The following is a 10,609-nucleotide window of genomic DNA, read 5'->3' on the forward strand; positions in this document are numbered from 1 at the left end:
CGACCCCAGATCCCAGACCCCAGATCTCAGACCCCAGACCCCAGATCCCAGACCCTAGATCCCAAACCCCAGATCTCAGACCCCAGACCCCAGATCCCAGACCCCAGATCCCCAGATCTCAGACCCCAGACCCCAGATCCCAGACCCTAGATCCCAAACCCCAGATCTCAGACCCCAGACCCCAGACTTCCGATCCCCAGATCCCAGACCCCAGACCCCAGACTTCAGATCCCCAGATCCCAGACTTCAGATCCCCAGATCCCAGACCCCAGACCCCAGAGGGAGGCCCCGGTGAGGGAGTGGAAAGGAGATTCCGCGACACAAATGCTTATGCGGAAACAGCCTCCAGGCCGGGCTGCGGGGGCTCCAAAGCAGGGTCCCCATGCTTTGAGCAGGCCTCACTGCTACCTGGCGGTTAAAGGCCTGTCCGCCTGGCCAGGGTGGTGCGGCTTTCTGTGGCAGCCAAGCAGCTTCCACGCGGCTTCTGCTGCTGTGAGGAGCCCGCTCGGGTCTTGAGTTTATTTTCAGTCTTTTGGGGCCAGCGCGGTGGCCCGTGGCTGTAATCCCAGTGCTGGGAGGACTGCGTGAGCCCAGGAGGTGGAGACCAGCCTGGGCAACAGAGCGAGACCGCAACTGCACGCACACACACACACAAACATACACACACACAAACATACACACACACACACACGCTAAAAGCCACACACGCTAAAAACCTTTTAACATGCTGAGCTTGAGCCTGTGGTCCCCTCTAACCTACAGGTCTTTTTCTCCTGAGCAGATGTTAAGCCAAATCCCCACTCACTCCAGACTTCCGGTCCTTTGAAATGGGGGTGCCCTTGTGTGTCTTCAATCCACGTGGAGGGTAGTCTGGCCCATCCCACACCTGCTACTGTCACTGCCTCACATCAGCGGCCTCAGGCCACAAGGTCTCCCCACCTGGCTCCTTGGGGAGTGCCAAGCGTTGCCAGCAGCCGGGCTATGCTGATCCCAGGCAAGTGGCCCGACCGGTCACCACTGTCCTTGAGCTTAAGTCCAGCCTTGGTGACAAAAATGTCACAAGGACCTGCATCCGAGCCCAGAGGGCATCAGGTCCTGGAGGAGGAGGAAGAGTCCCTTCTGGCTTCAGGCTGGGCTTCAGGACGGCAGCTCCAAGACCGCTCAGAGCGAGACTTCAGCGCTGACTGCTGGAGCTACGCGTCCTGTCCTGACAATGGCCGCACAGTTAGGTGCTGCTCCACGCCTGGGGGAGGGAACAGAGGGCCCGAAATCACAGAAGCAGGAACCCCAGGTTCGCCAGTGCAGCCTGATCCATCTTCCCTCAAACGTAGCTGCTGACAACGACACCCACGCGCCCTCTCTGGGCCCAGCAGGTCAGAGGTCCAGGTGGGCTGGCTGCTCCACGGCCGCGGCTCCAAGGCCAAGGTCAAGGCACTGCTGTCCTGGGCCCTGGTCTGGGTTCTCCGGCAGAGTCCGCGCCTGAGCTCGGCCGGGGGCGGGATTCTGCTCCCTGTGGCCGCTGGGCCGAGGCCCCACTTCCCTGCTTTCGGGGAGCCACGTCCCCCATCACGCCATCCCTCCCTCCTAAAAGCCAGCAGGGCGAGGTCCCTCTCAGGCTTCTGACCTGACCTCCCCTCCTCCAGGTGGAGAAGGGTCCCACGCATGAGGACATTTGTGACGATGCCGGGACCCGAGGAATCCAGGACGACCCCTCTGCAGAGCCTCTGTGCCCCGGGAGGCACCACACCCACGGCTCCAGGGGGTGGGGGGGACGGTGGCTTCTCTGGGGCTGACCCAGACCCGCAGGACACAGCCCCAGGCCATGAGGTCTCAGCCTGCAGTCAGGCCGCATGCACGGAAACCCAAGCTCCTGAATGGCCAGCCAGGAGCAAAGCCGGCCACTGAGTACGGGAGCAGGCTCCGGGGGACGCGGTCCCACTCCCTTTAGGGGCCCAGAGGCTGTGGATGAGGAGCTCGAGTATCCCCCTCTCAGCGTAACCTCCCCACCCCTCCCACGTCCTGCAAGTGGGGCAGGAGCCGCCTCACCAGAGCTGGGGGAGGGGGCCACACGGGTGCACCCCTGGGGAGGGGCAGCGGAGACTTGTGGGCAGGAATGTGGCCGGGGTTTCTAGATCATCTGGTTTTTCAAGAGAAGCCACAAGTCTGGGTTTGAGGGTGGCAGCCCCTGGTGTTCCAAAGTCGGCAAGCAATTCAAGCATCCACACCCCCACCCCGGGGCAGCGCTGGGTGCCCAGACCTCAGGGCCATCCCGAGAGCTCCTGCATCCACCTGGGGGCTCGCAGCTCCCCCAAGCTCCTGGCGGGTCGCAGTCATTCCAGGATCTGATAAAAGCCCCCGAAAATGCCCCGGTCAGCCCAGCCACACCCAGGCAACACCGACAGCCATTCTCCACCAGGGCCCCAGCGCCCAGCTGAGTGAGACCCACCCGGCAGCTTCCGGGGCTGGGCCCCTGCCCCACCAGTGAAAACATTCTGGTCACAGTGATGCCGCCCTGAGAAGCTCCTCACCGTCCCCCGTGGCCTTGGAACCCCCCTCACACCCATGGGTTCCAGGCACCCTGGCGGCTGTCTGTCCCCACGAAGCCTGGCCCTCTCACAGCGTAGGGTGGCTGCGGTCATCAGCGTGGGTCCCGCGACCCATTCCACCCAGCCCCTGGGCACCGGAAGCCAGGCGGCGAGCGCAGCGGACCCCAGAGGCAGCTTTCCTCAGTTTACCTGACATGCAAAGGAAGACGCCTCCTCACTCCAGGCTGGACGGGCAGCCGACGGCGGTCCGGGGCCATGGCGGGCAGGGACTTTCTCTGTGACCCTCCCTGGCTGCCCCTCCCCAGCAAGTGAGTCAGTTCCAGAAACGTTTACTGCCCGCCAGGCCCGAAGGCTCACCGGCTCCCCCTCCCCACGCCCCAGCACCCAGGGCCTTGGCCCCAGGAGCCCACAGCGGCAGAGACTCCCAGGAAACGCGAGTGAGCCGCCTTCTGGAACCTGGCGCACATCACTTTCAAAACGCAGCGGGGCCTGGAACCAAGGCCAAGGCCGTCTCTTTCAGTTTCACTTGGACGCTTGTTCTTGCTGGGGATGGAGGTCAATCGCAAGGCTCCGGGAAGCACGGGCACGAGTCACAAAGCAGGTCACTGAGACAGCGGCACCAGGCCCGCCAGTCCGATCTGCTGACCCCAGCCAGGGCCCAGCACTCCCATGCCCCGCACTGCACGAGGCTGCCCGGGACAGTGCCTGCAGGGGAGATGACTCGGCAATGACTCTCTGGACCCCTCCTCCCACCCCATCACTCATGGGGTTGTCCAGGGCAAGAGGCCCAGGGGAATCCGCAGGAGAGCCAGGGCACAGGGCACGAGTGCGGCCCCAGGCTGAGGCCTCCGTGGGACTCAGCTTCAGGGCCACGCTGCCACACTGAGCTCTCACGGGGCCTCTGCCTGGACCCCCAGGCACCCTCAGGCTGACCGGCCCCTGTGTGCCACCCATGTGGCCCAAGGCCTGTCCCCCTCATGCCAAGAGCCCCGTAGGGCCCCTTCGAGTAGAATGCAGCATTCCCTGCCCCTCCGAAGCAGTGAGTGGTTCAGGGACAGAGCTGGGCCTGGGCGAGGGGCCCCCGGGGGGTGGGGTGACGCCATCACTGTTGCCGTCCTACGGGTCGGGATAGGACAGCTGCCCATCACCCCTTGATGCAAGCTGGCTGCAGGGCTGCCTGACCAGTTCCCGGGGACACCGCGCTCAACCCTGTGGTGACAACGGGGGATTCCGAAGGACAGGGAGGTCTTACTTTCTGCTAAACACTTTTATTTTCCCTGAGATACAATCCACACCAGGAGGGGCACCTGTCCGGAGCATATGACTCAACGGTTTCAACGTATTCTAAGGCAGACCACCACAGCTTCTAATTCCAAAACATTCCGCTCCCCCAAAACACAGCCGTGTCCCCAACAGCAGTCACTCCCCCCACCCCCACAGCCCCTGCAACCACACGCCCACTTCTCTTCTGTGGACTGGCCTGCTCTGGACACGTGACCACACGTCTACCCCCCCATCTGTGGATTGCCCTGCTCTGCACACGTCACACGAACGGAGTCACGTGCCGTGGCCTTTTGCGTCTGGCGTCTCTCCGCGAGCACGTCTCCGCAGAGCACCCATGCCGGGCGCACAGACGACAGATCTAATCTCCGCCTCCTCACGGGGCCCAGGAGGCCCAGGGCGAGAGCTGATGGGGCCCACGCGTCCGAAATCCCCGTCTTGGCCAGAACCCCAGGTTTGCCTTTGCCCGCAGGGCTGAGCCCTCTCCTGAGTCCTGGGCCCTGTGATGGGTGACCGCACCTCCCAGCAGGGAGGCAAGGTGACCACGGGGCTGGCAGTCTGCTCTTCGTCCCAGCCCGAGGGTGCAGGTGCCGGCCAACCTCCCGGGGGTTGGGGGCGAGAGTGCAGAGGCGAGGGGCAAGGCTGAGAGTCCACCCACACTGCTGGGCCGACAGCGGGCAGGCCAGGACGAGAACCAGGTTGGGGTGACCTCGCTTTTAGGCTTCAACCGGCAGCTGGACACACCCAGCCCTCCCCGTGTGCTGTCTGACCACACAGCCCTCGGCTGTGGAAAAAGTGACTGGAGGTATTCCAGGCCTGCCCGCAACAAATCACACACACATGCACACAGGGACAGGCCACAGACGTGCACACAACACACGCACACATACAAAACACACATGCACAAGACATGCACAAGCAGGGGTGCATGAGAACATGCAGCACGCACACAACACACACAACGGACACGTGCATAACGGACACAGGTGCACAGGCAACATGCGGGCACACACAACATGCACACAAAGTACACGTTTGCACGAGCACGGGTGCAAAGGTGATACACATGCACCCACAACACAAACACACACAAAATACATGCGTGAGCAACACACGCAAGCATGGGCACATGGGCACAGGCAACACACACATAACATGAGCACACACACAAAATACACACAACCACCAAAATACACACACACAACATACGAGGACAGGCACACAGGCACAGGCAACACACAAAATACACACACGCATAACCGACTCATGAACATGGGTACACACAGGCACACACACAACACACAAACACGGGTGCACAGGCACACACAACACACAAACACGGATGCACAGACACGCACACAATGTGCACCCATAAAACACACGCGTATGAAACACACGAACAACACACACATGCACAGGAGCACACAGCCACAAGCATGCACATTCACACACACACAACGCACCCACATCCGTACAACACACACAGAATGCACACACGTCCGTATGACGCACACACAGAATGCACGTGCGTACGTACAATGCACACACAGAATACACACATCCATACAACACACAGGCACACAACACACATGTGCATGCACATGGCACAACATACAGATACACAAAGACACGTGTACACACACATGCAGAGTCCCCAGGGCAGCGCTGGCGTCATGGGGGGCTGCCTCCACACTGCCTCCAGGAGTGTTTACAGCTGTGGATTACATGATACCGCCCCCTTCCCAGAGCTGATCCCACCCACCAGCATGGGGGCCCCCTGGGAGGGGGCCTCTGGGAGCCGGACTGGTTCTGTCGACACAGTCGCCTCTTTGTTCGGGGCAGAGCTCACTCTGGCGGTGTTGGCGTTTCCGCATGGGCCCTGCCGGAGGGGCATCCGTGACTCTGCTGGAGCCGGGTTGGGCCAAGCCCAAGCTGGTCACACCCCTCACACCCCTGGGGGTGGGGGAGGCCTTAGGCAGCAAGTGGGTGGGGGGGTCTAGGGGTGGCTGGCGCAACCTCTCTCCGCCCCGGTTTCCCCGCCAGGTGAGAGGGCAGTGACTGCCCATGGTCACGCAGCTGGAGAACACGCACCCTCTCCTCCGCACCTGCACACCTGGGTGCCTCCTGTCTAGCCCAGACTCCAAAGCCAACCAAGAGTGAATGGATGAACGGAGAGGCCAGACCCCAAAGCAAACTGAGAGTGAATGGATGAGCGAAGCTCCTGCTGCCTCTTCTGTGCTCTGACAGGCTCCCTCCCCCTGAAGTCCAGCCCCTGCCTGCACAGCCCCCTCCACACCAGGGCCCTCCTGGCTCCTGGCAGGTGTGGGCAGATGTCTGCCGGGATCCTCAGAGTTAAACAAAAGCCTCCTCCCTGTGCTCTGAAATCACACTCCAGGGGCTGGCAGGCGCCTTCCAAGTCCTTCCCTCTCCAAGGACGAGAGCCTGCCTGCGTCTCCTCTGCTGTCTCCTCTGCCGTGGGAGGCCCTGAGGCCCCCATCCTGCTGTTCTCCATCCCACCCACCAAGGGGCCCAGATCTCAAATTCGCCCTTTCTCGGCAAGAACTCTGAAGGTGGCCCGGAGCAGGCCACTGTGAGAAGCCATCACCCCACGACCAGGGTCACCCCTGGGAAAATCTGGGGCCGGGCAGCCAGATCCCTGAAGGCCAGAGGATGTCTGGGAAGAAAGGGCGTGGACAGCACCTGCTGGGCCTGCCACAAACTCTCTGGGTCCCATGTCCCCGCTGCTCCTCTTCCAGGGCCGAGTCAGGGAGAGCCATCCCAGGGAGGGCACCCGAAACAGCACAGCACCCCTCAGTCAGGAAGCAGTGCCAGCTGCCCTGGCCCGGAGGAAGAGGCCTGGAAGAAAGTTTGAAGCCTGTAATCCCCGTGTAATCGGGCTGGCTGCCCACGGGGTCTGCGGCCCTGGGTCCTCGGCCCCTCCCATGCTCTTCTCTTGAACCTCGGCTCCCTCTGCCCCTCTGTAAAACACTCACTGCAACCCCCCCACCCCCAAACTGGCAGCCAGCATCAGCACAGGCCAGCTCCGAGGCCGGGCACTCTCGCTGACAGGGCGTGCAACAGATGGCACCAAACCCATCCCGTCCCGTCCCAGCAGTCACAGGCAGGAAGGACGTTCTGAGCAGGCGGGAACAACAGGCATTCCGGGAAGAAGCAGCCAGGGGAGGCCCGGGCTACACATTTTAGAGATTTTTTTTTTTTTTTTAACTTTTCAGAATGCTAATCAGTTCATCCAGGGAGACACCCACCGTCCCTGCCCCAGCACCATCCGTGCCCGGCGTCCCTGGAGGCGCTAGGTGGGCTCTCCACAACGCCTGCCCCCCACGCCCCAGGTCAGTCTGGGGATTGGTCCCTCCAGGCCCCACCTGCCTTATTCTTCGGGACTCTGGGGTGGTGGGAAGAGTGCCCTACGGGGGACAGGACCCACCAGGAGGCCTGCGCTTCCCCTTCACCGACACACGCTGCTCCCGGGCCCCACTCGGGCCATCTCAGCCCGCTACCCTCCCTCCCGCCTGTCCCTGGAAGCCGGGTTTGAATGCGACCCGCACTCCCACCCCCAACACGCTCTGCAGACTCCGCCCAGACGGCCCCGGGGTCACCTAATATCAGCAAGCCCCCATCCCAAACCGGGGGACCTCCATGCAGAAACCGAAAAACCATCTGCCCCAGAAGAGAAGTCGGAGGCCCCAGGAGCGGGAGGGGCGGGGAGCAAGGGGAGGGAGGGAGACAGGGCTGCGCTGCGGGGCCGAGAGGACAGGGGTCCTGGGACCGGGGACAAGGAGGAGGAAGGGGCACGAACGCCCAAGGAGCCTGGAGTCAGGAATCGGGGCGGCGGGAGAGACCGGGGGTCACTCCCAGGAAGGGGTCGAGGTCACGAGGCGCATGGAGTCGAGAGTCCCCAAAAGGGAAGGCCAGGATACCGAGGAAAAGCGGGTGCGGGGTCACCAAGGGGCTCGGGGGCACCGATGAGTGCGGGGTCAAGGGTTACCAGAAAACGAAAGGTCGGGGGTCACCAAGCTGCGCGGTACAGGGAGTCACCGGGAAGAGCGGGAAGGAAAGGTTGGGAGGGTTGTCGTGGAAGGTAGGGTTAAGGTTCAGGGCAGGGGGTCGCCGGGGGGCGGGGGGGCAGGTCAAGGTTCACGGCGGTGGTCGCGGGGCAGCGCGGGGTCAACGTTGGCGGCGAAGGGCGGGGCCGGAAGGGGTCGCGGCGGAGGGCAGGGGTCCCGCCGCGCTCGCCCCCGCCCCACGGCCCCCAGAACCCCCAGCCCCGGGCGCAGGGGTCCGCGGGGAGCGCCGGACCCACAAGCGGGGTCGGGCCAGGCAGGGGTCGCGGTGGAGTCGGGGCGGGGGTCGCAACCAGAGCCTCACCTCGGGCCCGGGTCCGGCCGGGCGCGGAGCCCGCGGCGCCTCAGTTTCTCCGAGCCTCGCAGCTGCCGCCGCTCACTTCCGGGTTTCGGGCGCCATCTTGGGGGCCCCGCGCACTTCCGGTCATGCCGCGGGGCGGGGCCTCCAGCTGTCGGGGCGTGGTCTCGGTTCGGGGGCGGGGCCACCTTCCAAGCCAATCCCTTGAGGTCCTTCCGCTATTCGGAAGGGGCTGGGACTCCTACGGCTCTGGGTTCGAATCCCGCCCTGCCTGGTTCTCTTGAGACCCCAGCATGTGCTTTCACCTCCTCAAGCCTCAGTTTCCTCTTCTGCACCGTGCTGGTGAAATGGAATCTGCTTTGTGGTACAGCATCCCCTTTTTCCCTCCTTCCTCAGAACCCCCTCCAAGCCTCTGCATGTGCCACGTCCCCCACTGGGGCTCACTCACCTGAGACTTTTAAACTGAGACTCCCTCAAAAGCTACTAAGACGATCACCAGCCGGGCGCAGTGGCTCACGCCTGTAATCGCAGCACTTTGAGAGGCTGAGGCGGATGGATCACTTGAGGTCGGGAGTTTGAGGCCAACCTGGACAATATGATGAAACCCCGTCTCTACTAAATATACAAAAATTAGCTGGGCATGATGGCGGGCACCTGTAATCCCAGCTACTCAGGAGGCTGAGGCAGTAGAATCGCTTGAACCTGGGAGGTAGTTATTGCAGTGAGCTGAGATCGCACCACTGCACTCCAGCCCAGGCAACAGAGTGAGACTCCATCTCAAAAATAAATAAATAACGAAATAAAATAAAATGAAATAAAATAATCACCTCTGGGCCTGTCAGACATACTCTCTCACAAAAAGTTATCTCTGTTCATTAATCTCTCTCCCTAACCAAATACAGTTCTGGACACTTCAGCATGGTGACTGGCACATGGGGGTTTGGGTAAGTCCCAGGGGCTACCCCCAAGAGAGCAGGATCCTTTCAGGCAGGGCCACGGGGGCCTGAGGGGCTCCTCCTCTCGGTGGCTGTGGTGGGAGGCTGCCCTGCGTGGGGAGCTGGAGTCTCAGGGCACTTTTCCTGTGACTTGAGCCAGTGAAGGCAGATCCAGTGTGGGAGGCACCACCGCCTCCCCAGCCCAATTTCAGCCATGACAATACTGATACAGCTCCCTGGACCCAAGCAGCCACAAGCCAGAGGCCTCTGCCCCCATTCCAACCCCCTGAAACTAGAGTTGATTTCTCCATGACTTTGTTAATTCATTCAGTGACTTCTAATCGATGCTGCTCTGTGCTTGGTCATGAGCTGGGAAAACCCAGGGTCTCACAGAGGACTCAGCTGTCTGTCCCAACATCAGAAAGCCCCTGGTCTAGGGGAGAGAGAACCAGGACCAGACACTCCAATATGCGGGATCTCTGGGAGGGTTGAAATGTCTGCCTAGGGCTTCATAGAGGGCTGCATGCTGAAGAGTGTGTTGAAGCTGGGGTTTTGAAGTTCAAGTAGGAGTGTACCAGGTAGACAAGAGTAGGAAGAACAGTCCGGGCAAAGAAGGCCTGGTAAGGCAGATAATAAGTAGGTTTAAGATATTTTAGCACCTCTCTAAAAAACTGAGGCCAAAAGCCAGGCACGGTGGCTCACGCCTGTAATCCCAGCACTACGGGAGTCTGAGGCAGGAGGAACACCTGAGGTCAGCGGTTTGAGACCAGCCTGGCCAACATGGTGAAACCCCATCTCTCCTAAAAGTACAAAAAAGTTAGCTGGGCATGGTGGTGCCTGCCTGTAGTCCCAGCTACTAGGGAGGCTGAGGCAGGAGAATCACTTGAACCCAGGAGGTAGAGGCTGCAGTGAGCCGAGATCACACCACTGCACTCCAGCCTGGGTGATAGAGTGAGATTCGGTCTCAAAAAAACAAACAAACAAAAAACGGTGGCTCACGCCTGTAATCCCAACACTTTGGGAGGCTGAGGTGGGTGAATCACCTAGGTCAGAAGTTCAAGACCAGCCTGACGAACATGGTGAAACCCTGTCTCTACTAAAAATACAAAAATTAGCCAGGCATGGTAGTGGGTGCCTGTAATCCCGACTACTCAGGAGGCTGAGGCAGGAGAATCACTTGAATCTGGGAGGCGGAGGTTGCAGTGAGCTGAGATCGTGCCATTGCACTCCAGCCTGGGTGACATGACAAGACCCCGTCAAAAAAAAAAAAAAAAAAAAAATTCAGGCCAAGGACCCCTGTCATCAAACCCAAAAGCACAAGGGGGCAGATGGGGAAACTCAGACCCAGAAGGCAGAAGTGATATGTCCAGAGTGAGATGCAGAAGGCGCACAAGGACATTTTGTCCTTCAGCTCATTGGGGGTCTCCTTTACCCATGGTGACAGAACGGCGTCCACCTGTTGTGAGC

At 61.0% G+C, this 10,609-nt stretch overlaps 1 protein-coding gene across 2 annotated transcripts in view; it reads right to left on the reverse strand.

The window, feature by feature from the left end:
- The window catches only part of SBNO2 (strawberry notch homolog 2), a 73,697-nt gene extending 65,334 nt beyond the window's left edge, over positions 1–8,363 (reverse strand). Inside the window, exon 1 of one of the 2 annotated variants that reach the window (XM_024351864.3) lies at positions 8,214–8,363. The gene's annotated coding sequence lies outside the window, so the exon portion shown is untranslated. The remainder of the gene's footprint in view (positions 1–8,213) is intronic. The other variant, XM_024351865.3, reaches the window with a different exon arrangement.
- Between the last annotated feature and the right edge of the window lie 2,246 nt (positions 8,364–10,609).

Source organism: Pan troglodytes, chromosome 20, assembly GCF_028858775.2.
Source record: "Pan troglodytes isolate AG18354 chromosome 20, NHGRI_mPanTro3-v2.0_pri, whole genome shotgun sequence".
NCBI lineage: Eukaryota > Metazoa > Chordata > Mammalia > Primates > Hominidae > Pan > Pan troglodytes.